This window comes from Periplaneta americana, chromosome 15 (assembly GCF_040183065.1).
Source record: "Periplaneta americana isolate PAMFEO1 chromosome 15, P.americana_PAMFEO1_priV1, whole genome shotgun sequence".
Lineage (NCBI taxonomy): Eukaryota > Metazoa > Arthropoda > Insecta > Blattodea > Blattidae > Periplaneta > Periplaneta americana.
Genome location: NC_091131.1, coordinates 35,373,964 through 35,387,017, shown reverse-complemented (window position 1 = coordinate 35,387,017; position 13,054 = coordinate 35,373,964). Strand labels below are relative to the sequence as shown.

Sequence of the window (13,054 nt, the reverse complement as noted above, 5' to 3'; positions counted from 1 at the left end):
ATTTCACATCTTTTGTTTTATATCGTTGCCTGGCAACTTCGATTGTTGTTACTGTTGATTAGAGCTAAAGCTAGAAATATCATTGAACATTTCTTAGCTTAATAGTTGTGTCCGTGAATTAAATTATTGTAAAATGGTTCAGAGTTGCAGGCACTAACTTCTAAACTCATGTTTTACACATTGTCAACTATATTGCTTGTTCTCAAGTGGGCACACCTGAAAACACACACACACACAGATATATCCAGGGTGAATACTAGGCCTATACGCCGTATTCGAAGACCAGGTCATAAAAGACCACATCAAAACATGCATAAATAAGATACGAACCAATACTCTACCTTACAAATTTTCCCAAATTTCTAATGGGAAACGCACCTGTATGCATGGGTTTATGCTTAGACTGTAACTCTCACATTCCTCGTTGTACAGGGACATCATTTTATTTTTACTTCAATTTTTATTGTACTTGAGTTTTTCGATGTACTTCACTCCCACCCCCTCTACTAATGAAGTTCATCGTCCTCCACACAGATCCAAGACCGCATATACAGTCATAGTAGCCTTACGGTCATAGTAAACAGTACGTTCCAAAAATATGTTCGCGTTTTCCAGTAACGAAAGAGCTTTCAATATTGTATCATTTTCGCACAGGTACTGCCGTCCATTTGCCTACGTCGTATCCCGGTTTCCCCCACCAGCTTTTATTCGCCAGCTAGTGGCTGGGCTGTCTTAGCTCTTTTCTGAGAACATTAATTTCTGTTAGGAATTTGACGTCTGCGTAATATTATACAACTGTTTAGAATAACTTAAATAAAAGGGCCTCGTTAAGTAATTAACTGTCACGTGATTTCCTCCCTTTCTACGACCCTACGACATAACCACTTGGACAGACAGTAGATAGCATGTCTGAGTAATTTTATCTTTTCGGATCGGACAGAAGTGAAGACCGAATTTACAGTACGCAAGGTACTCTTTTATAGAGTAGGTACAGAATTATTTCAACATGAGTTACTAGTACGAAGAACGAAACTGGTAATTGGGATTAGGTACAGTAGTCTATAGTGCGTTAATATGCACATTAGAACTGAAGTCTGTATCGAAATGAACGGCCACCATTTTCAAAAATGTGTTTAAATATCCATATTATGATTATTTTTTAATTTAATTTCATTCTCTATATTGCACGCTAATGTGCTGTAGACAGTATAATATACACTGCATAATGAATACGTCCACATAGACAGCTCAGTTCTTGAGTAAAAACTCTCATTGTTAATACTGTACTGTATTTTGATAAAACAAAAACCTAATGAAAATTATGAAACTCAAAAGCGCGATATTTCCTAGTTTACCTAAATGGATGAACTACTTTTCTTCCCTCCTATACGTAGTGAAGTGATTTGTTTGCATATTACGCCAGTATCATCGAACTCCAGTCGTGGAAGGGGGTAACAAACGGCGTTGAACCAACGGTATAGCCAGGTTAATATTAAAAATGTTAGTAAAAATGAAATGATGTCCCTGTATATCCCGCACTTCCATATTGCACTTTTGTCACTCCAAACATGGCACACAGGTTTTCCAGGGTTTAGTTCAATGCCAGACAACAGGTGGGTCGCGCAGCAAGCTTTGAAAACCGATGCCTACTGGACACGCACACATACACACACATAACTGCATACATACATGCATACATACATACATACATACATACATACATACATAGGGTAGAAGAGGGTAATTGTAAACAGGGGGTAATTGTAAACAAATGCTGCGAGAAATACAAAACTGCTAATATAAAAATTTTAATTCGGGGGAAATACTGAAATTAACATGTTGGCTAACCTACAAAGCAGTTTGGTGCCAAATACAAGTAATTGCTTAGTTGTGAACGAATGTTTTGCAAGAATCTACAAAAAAAAGTTGAGAAAGAATTTTGGTACACCTTCATTTTACTATGGTTACATTTCGTACTTCTCAGTAATCAAAGAGACCCCCACCCAACTACACTGTAGAGGATTTAGAGGGTTGTCACAGATGTGAAAAATAGTAACTACAGTTATCGTGAAGTTCAGGAGGGGTACTGAGTTCCTATATCGTCATATGTCATAGGTTAAAGGGACGAGATGTACCAGTGACCAACATTGGATTTGAAAGGAGTACAGCTCTTTCTTCTGAAACAGAGCAAGAAATGTTCCGTGTCTGATAGCCTTTGCGAAAATTGGTGTTTACATTTACCCCCCTCGCAAAGGTGTAAATGTAAACAGGTAGGGTAAATGTAAATTAGCAATTAAAGGATAAAAAAAAGTCAACCTTATTATTTTAAACTCATTTTCAGGGAAAAGAAAAATCTAAAAATAACACAATGTTTCTTTATCATGCTTACCTTTACTGAAGGTTGTGTAATGTTGAAATGTGTTTGAAATCAGTGAAAAGTATTCACAATTACCCTGGTCTACCATACATACATACATACATACATACATACATACATACATACATACATACATACATACATACATACATACATACATACATACATACATACATACACGTAATAGTGAAAAACGAAAACACGCAAGCAAGACAAACAGTTACATTGATTTCAATTTTTAATGATTATGATAATGATGATTAAGGCAGTGATGAATTATGGCGTGTAAATTTCAAATTCGACATTTGCCTTTGTGACTGATGGAAACCATCAAAAAGTCATCGGATTGTCCAGTTACGGAGTCTGAACCCTTGACCTCCCTATTGCGAATCTGATGCGTTACCACTAAGTGACCCCGCGAAACAAGAGTTTCTGTGAAAATAAAAACCATTTTTTTTACCAACAAAACAGTATCGTTATTTTTATAGATATACTTTTATCAAAATTACGAGACATCCGAATCTTCCGTGGCTCCTGACTATCTCTATATAAAAAGGATCTTCATGTTCCTGAAGCCTTTTGGGCTCTCGGCTATGCAATTATCGCTTTCTCTTGTTTTTGGTGAAGTGACTGCTGAGTTTGGATTAAGAAAGACCTATCTATACTTTCATTACAGTGACAGACAGACAGAGGGAACCGTTTTAATATTTTAGAGGGTTAGAAACGTCCTCTTTTTAAAAGTTTGAGTGTTGATTTTAGGAGTTTGCGGTGAGTGGGATACATGAGCTCAGATGCGCGATTAACACAGAACGGACGAGTTGTTTCTTTCCTTAATTGATTTTTTTGAAAGTTGACATTGCCGCGTTCGCTGTTAGCTTTGATTTATTAATCTTTCACTTGTTCGCTTTGATCTCGAGGAGATGTTTGGTTTAAAAATCCTTTTTAATCTCTTACATTTTTCAGCTCCCCCAGGGTTGGAAAAGGGAGTTTTAAAATCATGAAACAATTCTGTCCGTTAAATTTTTCATACAACATTACGATGTTATCACTAGAGTCAGACCTATTGGTTTAATTGGGAATGAGTTAAATATGTACCAGAGGTAATAAATAAGTAAAGAAGGAGAGAAAAAGCGGGCAAGGAAAAAGATTGCCAAGTGACGCAGCAAAAGAGAGGGGAGAGTATAAAGAGGCTTCGTGTCACAGAAACAAACGAGGAAAGAAATAAAGTTGAAAAATCAGGAATGTAAAGGGAAAAATTACGAAAAGAGAAAGAAATAAAGAAAGGAAATGAGGAAGAAATGAAGGAGGCAATTGGAGAAAGAAGGAAGTTTAGAAATGAATAATAAAGAAGAGGAAGGGATTTCAGAATTATATTAAAATAAAATAAAATAAATTTGCAGACTTTACAGAGGTTGTTCTTCGATCGCGTCACCTCACGATCTGATGACATTTTATAGCCTTTGCGTTCACCCGATTTCACAGCTACAGATTCTTTTCCTGATTCATTCATTTTATTACTTCTAAATGGCAATAATACACTGCATAGGAAATAGTCAATAGCATTTATTACCAACAATTATTTAAGTAGAACTATTTAGTTACTTATAAAAATGACTTCTAGAGAACCCGAAGGTACATTGCCGCCCTCACATAAACCTGCTATCGGTTCCTATTCTGAGCAAGATTATTCCAGTCCGTAGCATCATATCCCACTTCCCTCAAGTCTATATTAATATTATCCTCCCAGCTACGTCTCAGCCTCCCCAAAGGTCGTTTTCCTAGGTTTCCGAAATAACATTATCTACTTCTCTACAAAATAAAAACATTTTATTCAATTATTACTTTTATGGGTATTTAAAATAAAGGATGTTCTACAGATTACATGATATTCAAAAGTTCAAGAATAAGATTCGGCATGAACTTGAACACATAAGTCAGGAGTTGTGTATTCGTGTCATGGCAAATTTCCAAAAGAGACTTCATATTCATTGCAAGAGGAAGAGGCCACCAGAAGAATGTGGTTTTTCATAAAAATAACTTCAATTGTGTAAATAAACAACATTAGAAAGTATAACTAAGGTGTTAAAATAAGCTTTAAGTGATTTCATTACAGACTATGGAGACCTAGAGGAGAAGTTAAGGGGTTCCCATTTGTACAGACATTCATTTATAGTGTTCTGTCCAAGGGCAAGCCTTTCACTGCAAATCCAGCTTTCTCCAATCTTTCCTACTTTCTGTTTTCCTCTTTGTCTCCGCATAATATCCATATATCTTAATGTTGTCTATCATCTGATATCTTCTTCTGACCCGAACTCTTCTCCCGTTCACCATTCCTTCCAGTGAGTCCTTCAGTAGGCAGTTTCTTCTCAGCCATTGACCCAGCCAATTCCTTTTCCTCTTTCTTATCAGTTTCAGCATCATTCTTTCTTCACCCACTCTTTCCAACACAGCTTCGTTTCTTATACTGTCTGTCCATTTCACACGCTCCATCCTTCTCCATATCCAAATTTCAAATTATTCTAATCACTTCTCTTCGCTTCGTCGTAATGTCCATGTTTCTGTCCATACAATACCACACTCAACACAAAGCACTTCACTAGACTCTTCCTTAGTTATTTTTCCAGAGGCCCGCAGAAGATTCTCCTTTTTCTACTAAAAGCTTCCTTGACCATTGCTATCCTCCTTTTGACCTGTACATATAATCGGCACTAATTTCAGTAGGGATGTTAGTTCTACGTGACCGCCGTCTTTACTCCCAGAGAAATACCCTTTAAATACACTACGATGTTGTTTAAATATGTATTTTATTTACTCCATGAAGTTTTATCACACTTTAAAATATCTTTCTGAAAATTCTCCACCTTGAGTTCGCTGTTGACTCAGTATCAAACATTTGATTGTAATATAAGAAATTTGATGTTATTTATGATCAGTGTCGGTATTTTTATTATTAATAAACGCAAAATGTGAAGAAATACACACAGACTTTATTTTAAAAAAAAGTCAGTGATTTATGAAGGTAAATTTGTGGCGAATTTTCGCGAATTTGAATTTTATTCAGCTTCCTCCAAGTGAAGGCTGCCTAGAAGACAAAGCTTACCAAAAAATTGTTGTTTTTTTTTAGTAAATGGTAGGTACACAATTATAATGAAAAAAAACAATGGAGAAGGAAAAGAAAAAGAAATAACACAATTATAAATAATTGAAGACGACTAAACAAACGATCATTAATTCCAGAAAAAAAAACATAAAATTTCCTAGTACGGTATCTATTTGCTATCAGGTGATCACAGTCGTCTATTTAGCACTAGTTGCAAGACCCGACTTAAGTGAGCAGATCGCCATAGGAAAGAGATCAATCTATTTACGTGTAGAGATGGTTTCTGCAAAAAGAAAAATTCACTTCTGCTATAAATGCAATAAATTAGTTTTAAATGTGACAGCTGTGAAAGAACAGGGAGACAAATTATTTTGGAATTGTATTATTATCTTTAATGAAAGATAACTGATAACTGGGTTTATATATAAAAGTGACTTAATAATAAGGCTGATTTTCAAAAGGTATTATTATTATTATTATTATTATTATTATTATTATTATTATTATACTTAATTAGAAATAGCTTTTATGCTCGACCATGCCGAAATGTACTAATTATACATCTGGTAGCAGTCCTTTAATGCATGTCATTAAAGTACACCTACTCATTAAAGTACAGGTCTTCAGCCAATGATAACTCAGCTTACATGTGTTCAGCCAATGACAAGTCAGCTTTGTACCGTTATAAAACCGCAAGTATCGATTATTTTCGGATATGCAATCGAAAGAGAATTAGCGAAAAGTCACTGAGGCTGGAAATCCAATACTGTCGCAGAAGGTTATGTTCTGTTACTATAATAATTAGCGTTAATTGTAAATAATATTCAAATAAATTCAATTTGTCATCTCGTTTTTCAATGTCGAATTCAATAATCAAGGTTATAATATTATAATATTATCAAGTTTAACGGGACTACGTCAAGGTCAATGACATTATTGTTCCTCGGAAAAAATCAATACTTTCGCGTCTGCGCACATCTCACAATTCACGACCTAGAACAAGGTCACTTCCGATCTTGTCAGATACAAATAAAATGTATACATCTGAGTAATTTCAAGTTAGAAATATGATCGAGCATAAAAAGTCGTATGAAACTCGCCTATAATTGTAATTAAGAAGCTCGTATGAAAATTTTGAAACTCGCTTGCGCTTGTTTCATAAATATCCATACTCGATTCTTAATTACTGTCATTATAGGCTCATTGCATAATGTACTATTAAAGAACTCTGAGGTTTAGTGGTACTTATCCTGAGCAAGAATAATCCAATCCCTACCATCATATATCGCCTCCCTAAAATCCATTATTATTACTGGTGGTGGTGGTGGTGGTGGTGGTGGTGGTGGTGGTGGTGGTGGTGGTGGTGGTGGTAGTAGTGGTGGTGGTGACGGCGGCGGCTTTATTTTGCCATGATTGTTGCAAATACAATACCGTGTAATTTTATGAGATTATTTATTGTTAATTATGATTGTTTATGAGTGTATGACCTTACATGCAGGAAAAAATCACGAAATACTGTCACATTTTTTTACAGTAAGTACAATATTTTATTTATTTTTCACGATTATTGTAAAACATTTTCTCTAAAAAATCTGCCCCTCTTTAGGACCAACTTAATCCCGAGAGTTTGTAATTATTGCACATATAATTTACCCCCTTCCGATTTCTCCCTCTTCCAATTTTGAGAAACGAAATACTAGGAACTCTTACTGTCCTCAAAAATAACACCTGATTTCGAACCTGCGAACCATGGGATCGAACAAAAAACGCTGACAATGTTACAGTGCACGAACTTCAGTTTCGCACTGTTTTTTGCATCCTGTCTTCCTGATAGAGTGAAAGAATAAAAAATGAGCTCATTTCTGGAAGAGAAGAAGAGTCGAAATGTAAAATTCATCGTCGTGCTGTCATAGGCCGGTGTTTCATGCAGAAGGCGTAAAGGCTTCGTCGTTAATGGAAAAATCTCTCGCAAATGTACTACGGGGTTTTAAATTTCGAATGTCCTCTTTACGGAAGGTGTTTGGAATATTAGTAAATCATTCATGTTGTTACAATTGTAGTCTTCGTACCAAAGCACTCAGGGAGAAAGAGCTGCCACTCATGTATGATTCAAGGTATTGCGTCGTACAGCCTCGCAATTCTCATAATTCATCTATTTTTAAGTGTCTTTATGAATGTGCGAAAAGTGTGTCATCACCATGTCCGTCTGTCGGCTCTAACGCAGCAATATTATTATTATTATTATTATTATTATTATTATTATTATTATTATTATTCATCTGTTTCCAATTATGAGCGTACTTGTAAATATTTTAACTTTTCTAGTCTTTATGCTAGACGTCTTGAACTTGACTACTTATTCTTTTGTAAGGCCTTAAAGGGTGGTATTGATTGTGAATCCTTCATAAGCGATATCTACCTTCGGGCCCCTACGAATGGTTTAAGATTTCAAAAAAAATTTTATACCTGTAAGCCTAAATCTCTCTCTCCAGTTGTCAGATGCATGAAAGCTGCCAATTTACATTATATTAATTCAGATCCGTTTAATGTATAGTTTGTTGTTTGGCTATTCATATATTAAGCACATTCATTTTTAACTTCATTTTTGTTATTTTTAGCTTTTCTGTGTCATGTATTTTTTGTAATCATCTATTCAATTTGTCATTATTATTTATTCGTATTTGTCTGTAATTTTAATAATTATTTGTATGCACTGTTTTTGTTATCTATTCATTTTGTCGCTATGCACTGTATCTAATGCTCTTCCAGTCTTCATTTATATGATTTCATTGATTCATTTGTAATTCATTATATTTAATTGCCATTATTTTAATTATCTCACTGTACTAGTTTTAATAATTATTTGTGCTATTTTGCTTTGTTGCATTTTGTCAATGATTGATGTGGACTATCATATTGTTTGTATTTTCATCTCATTGCCATTTTCTGTCATTCATTCACATCTTCATTTGTTGTTTTGTTCTGTTCTGTATCGTGCTAAACTGTAATTGGCCTTGTGCTGTTTTTTTGCACGTTGATATTATAAATAAATAAATAAATAAATAAATAATTAATTAATTAATTAATTAATTAATTAATTGGATGGATGGATGGATGGGTGGATGGATGGATGAATGGATGGATGGATGAATGAATGAATGAATGAATGAATGAATGAATGAATGAATGAATAAATTATTATTATTCACGCATTAGGATGTGGGCCTCATTATGATTTCACTCAGTTTACAACGCTTTTCGTAGTCTTCTACCTTCGGATGAATACTTACTTACTTACTGGCTTTTAAGGAACCCGGAGGTTCATTGCCGCCCTCACATAAGTCCGCCATTGGTCCCTATCCTGAGCAAGATTAATCCAGTCTCTATCATCATATCCCACCTCCCTCAAATCCAGTTTAATATTATACTCCCATCTACGTCTCGTCCTCCCCAAAGGTCTTTTTCCCTCCGGCCTCCCAACTAACACTCTATGTGCATTCCTGTGGTTGCCCATACGTTCTACATGCCCTGCCCATCTCAAACGTCTGGATTTAATGTTCCTAACTATGTCGGGTGAAGAATACAATGCGTGCAGTTCTGTGTTGTGGAACTTTCTCCATTCTCCTGTAACTTCATCCCTCTTAGCCCCAAATATTTCCCTAAGAACCTTATTCTCAAACACCCTTAACCTATGTTCTTCTCTCAAAGTGAGAGTCCAAGTTTCACAGCCATACAGAACATCCGGTAGGCCTAATATAACTGTTTTATAAATTCTAACTTTCAGATTTTTTGACAGCAGACTACATGACAAAAGCTTTTCAACCGAATAATAACACGCATTTCCCATATTTATTCTGCGTTTAATTTCCTCCCGAGTGTCATTTATATTTGTATTAAAAATATATATTTTTTTTAATTCTGTTTGATTTCATTCTCGGGAAATATTCTTACCATATTGTCCAGTTGACATATTGTCATTCGCCGTAAGTTATACATAAATAATAATAATAAAAAAATATATTTCAACGGCTGTTGGTATGAAACATAACTTAAATTGTGGCTTAAAACTATACAACAAATTAATTTCTCAATGTCCTATTTTGGCTGATATAAGTATGATTAAATTTAAACTTAAAATTAAAGAAATTGTTAAGGGAACTTAATATAGAGTTATATAATAATTAATTGTTAAATATTAGTCTTATACTTGTGAATATTGGTTATAAACTCTTTCAGTTGTGATTGCTTTTTTTATCATATAGGCTCTTGTTTTTGTAATCTGTGCTATTTTATTGCTTATATTAACTGTTTAGTTTGTCTCCTTCTTTCTGCTTATTTATAGTGCGGTTTTGAACGAACGTTGCTCATATGGGGATAAATACTTTAATTTATATTTCTCTTTTGTTTTAATATTTAACCTGTTCATTCTTGTTTTATGTATATAATAGTTTTTAATGTATCTTTGTTTCGGTTATATTTAATATGTATTTTTGTAGTTTTCTAATTGTAATAATAAATAAATAAATAATAAAAATAATAATATGAATTCCAATTTTTAATAAAAGATATAACCAATTAAATCATATAAATTACAAGTTTAAATTTCAAAATAATGATAAATATTGTAAAGAGATTTGACCGTCAATGCCAAGTAAGTGTCCACAGAAAAGCATTTACATGCATATGCTTAAGAGGAAATGAAATTTAATACTGTTGAATAGTCTAATATACAGTGCATACATTTTATCTTTCCACGCTCGCAAGTGTGCAGTACACAGTCGCGTTCGCTTTGGGCCTACATCGGTGAGATAAAATATATGAACTGTACATTCAAAAGTATGTTACCGTGATAGTCTGCTATATTATATTTTTGTTATAGTATATGCTAAATCTATTACGAGATGTAGGCTATAATTTTATACTGATGAACAAACTATATATTTTACACAAATCTGGCTTTCAGGTAGTAGCTCCCTGTAAAGCAGGTTTGAATAATTTCAAGTAAAAATTGTTCCGGAGCCGGGTATCGATCCCGGGACCCTTCGCTTAGCGCGCGAACGCTCTACCGACTGAGCTACCCCAGGAAATTATTCAAACCTGCTTTACAGGGAGCTACTACCTGAAAGCCAGATTTGTATAATACATTCGTTACTGGAGGTACGTTAACAGAAAGTCACACAGTAATTGTGTGCACTCACAGTTGAGTTCTGGCGTCTTGTCAGCTCATGTGAGTTGTGTGGATATAAAAGGAAACATTAAACGGTGTCGTGTATAGTTCCTGGGGTAGCTCAGTCGGTAGAGCGTTCGCGCGCTAAGCGAAGGCTACCGGGATAGATACCCGGCCCCGGAACAAATTTTCCTTGAAATTATTCAACCTATATATTTATTAACATTTTTTCTTACGCAACTTAGAATCACTGTCGTCAAAGTAAAAATGCCTAATTTAGTAAATAGTCGGCAGGCGTGAGATCAAAGGAAGCTCCACAGATTGTTATAGCTCTCTTTTACGAAATAGAAAGCATAAATCTCGAGGCATAATTTTCCTAGAGATGCACTCCATAGCTGAAATCACCATGAATATGGACGAAGTAAATAATAAAGTTACTGGCGATATTCTGTCAACATTTTCTTTAAGAATTCTTAAAGTAAAAAGGCGTCTAATTATTTTTTTTACGCGAGAACATTAAATTTTGATAATATTTCCAACTAAAAGTGGATTTAACACTGATGCCCAGACATCCAGCTTTCTCAGAATTTATGCATTACAGCTTGTTTTATCAATATTTTAACTTAGATTAATACCACTGCACCATTGCTCAATGAATTGCGGATATTGAATTTTCATAACATAACAATACAGACAGAAAATATCTTTAAACGCAAGAAGAATTTTCTGATTGAACTGCAACGCAAATGGAGCAACAAAGCAAAAATCGTAGCGCTACTCATTCAACAGAATATTACCTTCCCTCAGCGTACTACAATTTCCCATTGGCATATTCTTTATTGCTGCCATAGTACTCATTGTCATAAAAAAGAGCTTGCTGCGAAACCCAACATAAGCCTCGGAGTGGGACTGATTCTTTGGTGCGACACAATCAAATAGATCACATCTTGGTAGACAAACTAGTATAATAGACTTTCAATAATACTTCACATGGAAGACTGTGATTTTGACCATAATTTGGTAATTGGAAAATTAAGAGAAAGACTATCAGTAGCCAAGCGAGTAGAGCAACAAGTTAATATTAGGAGATTCAATATTAAGATGATGAGGAAACTAAGCAGCATTATCAAGGTCGGAATTTCAAATAGGTTTGCCACTTTAGGAAGTTGCGAAGAAGTTGAGGAGGAGTTAGATATTAATAGCGTGTGTGAAGATATCGGAGATAATATCAAAAATTGCAGTTGAGCAAAGAATAGGCTATTATGATACTAAGAAAAAGAAACCGTAGTTTGACGAAGATTGTTGCATGGTAGTAGAAAGAAAGAAACAGGCAAAATTGAAATTCTTACAGGATCCAGTCCAGGCGAATAGAGAAAATAATTTCAATGAAAGACGGGAAGCAAGTCGTACACTTAACAAAAGGAGAGATTACTTGAAAGGAAAACTGAATCAGGTAGAAACAAACAGTAAGAATAAAAATATTAGAGACTTACATAAAGGCTTAAAGGAATTTAAGGATATCAGACAAGGGTAAACGTGATCAAGGATGAGAATGGTGACTTGCTTGCAGACTTTCATTCCACTCTGAACAGATGGAAAAATTATTTCGGGCAACTACTAAATGTACAGTAGTGGCAAAAAAAAAAACCCGGACCGACCCTTGTAGCTGATTTCAGAGCCTTGTTCACTCAGAGTACGATAGACTGGTAACTAAGACTTTCGTGGTTCGATCCTGCCTGGGAAGGAAACTTTTATTTGTTCCTTATTCAAATTTATTCCCAATACTTTTCGATTGCAGCGATATTTTACTGGAGTGAACAAGGCTCTGAAATGAGCTACAAGGATCGGTCCGGGTTTTTTTGCCACTGATGTACATAGGCCAAATAGAAATGATAGGGACAAAATTCAAATACAAACTGCTAAGCAATTTATATCCGAACCCACACTTTCTGAAGTCGAATTTGCGACAAAAAAGCTGAAAAGTACAAGTCTCCACATATGGATCAAATTCCAGCAGAATTAGTACAAGTGTGTGGAAAGATATTACCTTGTAAAATTAAAAAAATGCAAGAACGCAAGGAAAAGGAAAAGACTTTTCTAATCTTTCTTCTGCAGTTTAGTTAAAAAGTGTTAACGATTTAATGAATGTTCTTGTAACACTAGCAATCAACGAGTTCAATGCTTGAATCAACGTGTGTCAGAGTTAAATCGTAGTTCTGCACATGGAGACTTCGATTGAAATAAAAGTGATTAACGAACACTTGAATAGCAATTTATATAGCCTACGTCCCTGATTTCCGGGGACAGTCCCCGGTTTTCAGTTCCTGTCCCCGTGGAGCAAATGTCCCCGTTTTTGTCCCCGAAAATTAATTTTGTCCTCACAAGCTTTAATTTTGTTCCAGTAACATTT

At 34.8% G+C, this 13,054-nt stretch overlaps 1 non-coding gene across 1 annotated transcript; it reads right to left on the bottom strand.

Moving 5' to 3' along the window:
- Positions 1-10,488: 10,488 nt before the first annotated feature.
- TRNAS-GCU (transfer RNA serine (anticodon GCU)) lies at positions 10,489-10,562 on the bottom strand. The gene has a single exon. It is a non-coding gene; the product is annotated as a tRNA-Ser (tRNA).
- Between the last annotated feature and the right edge of the window lie 2,492 nt (positions 10,563-13,054).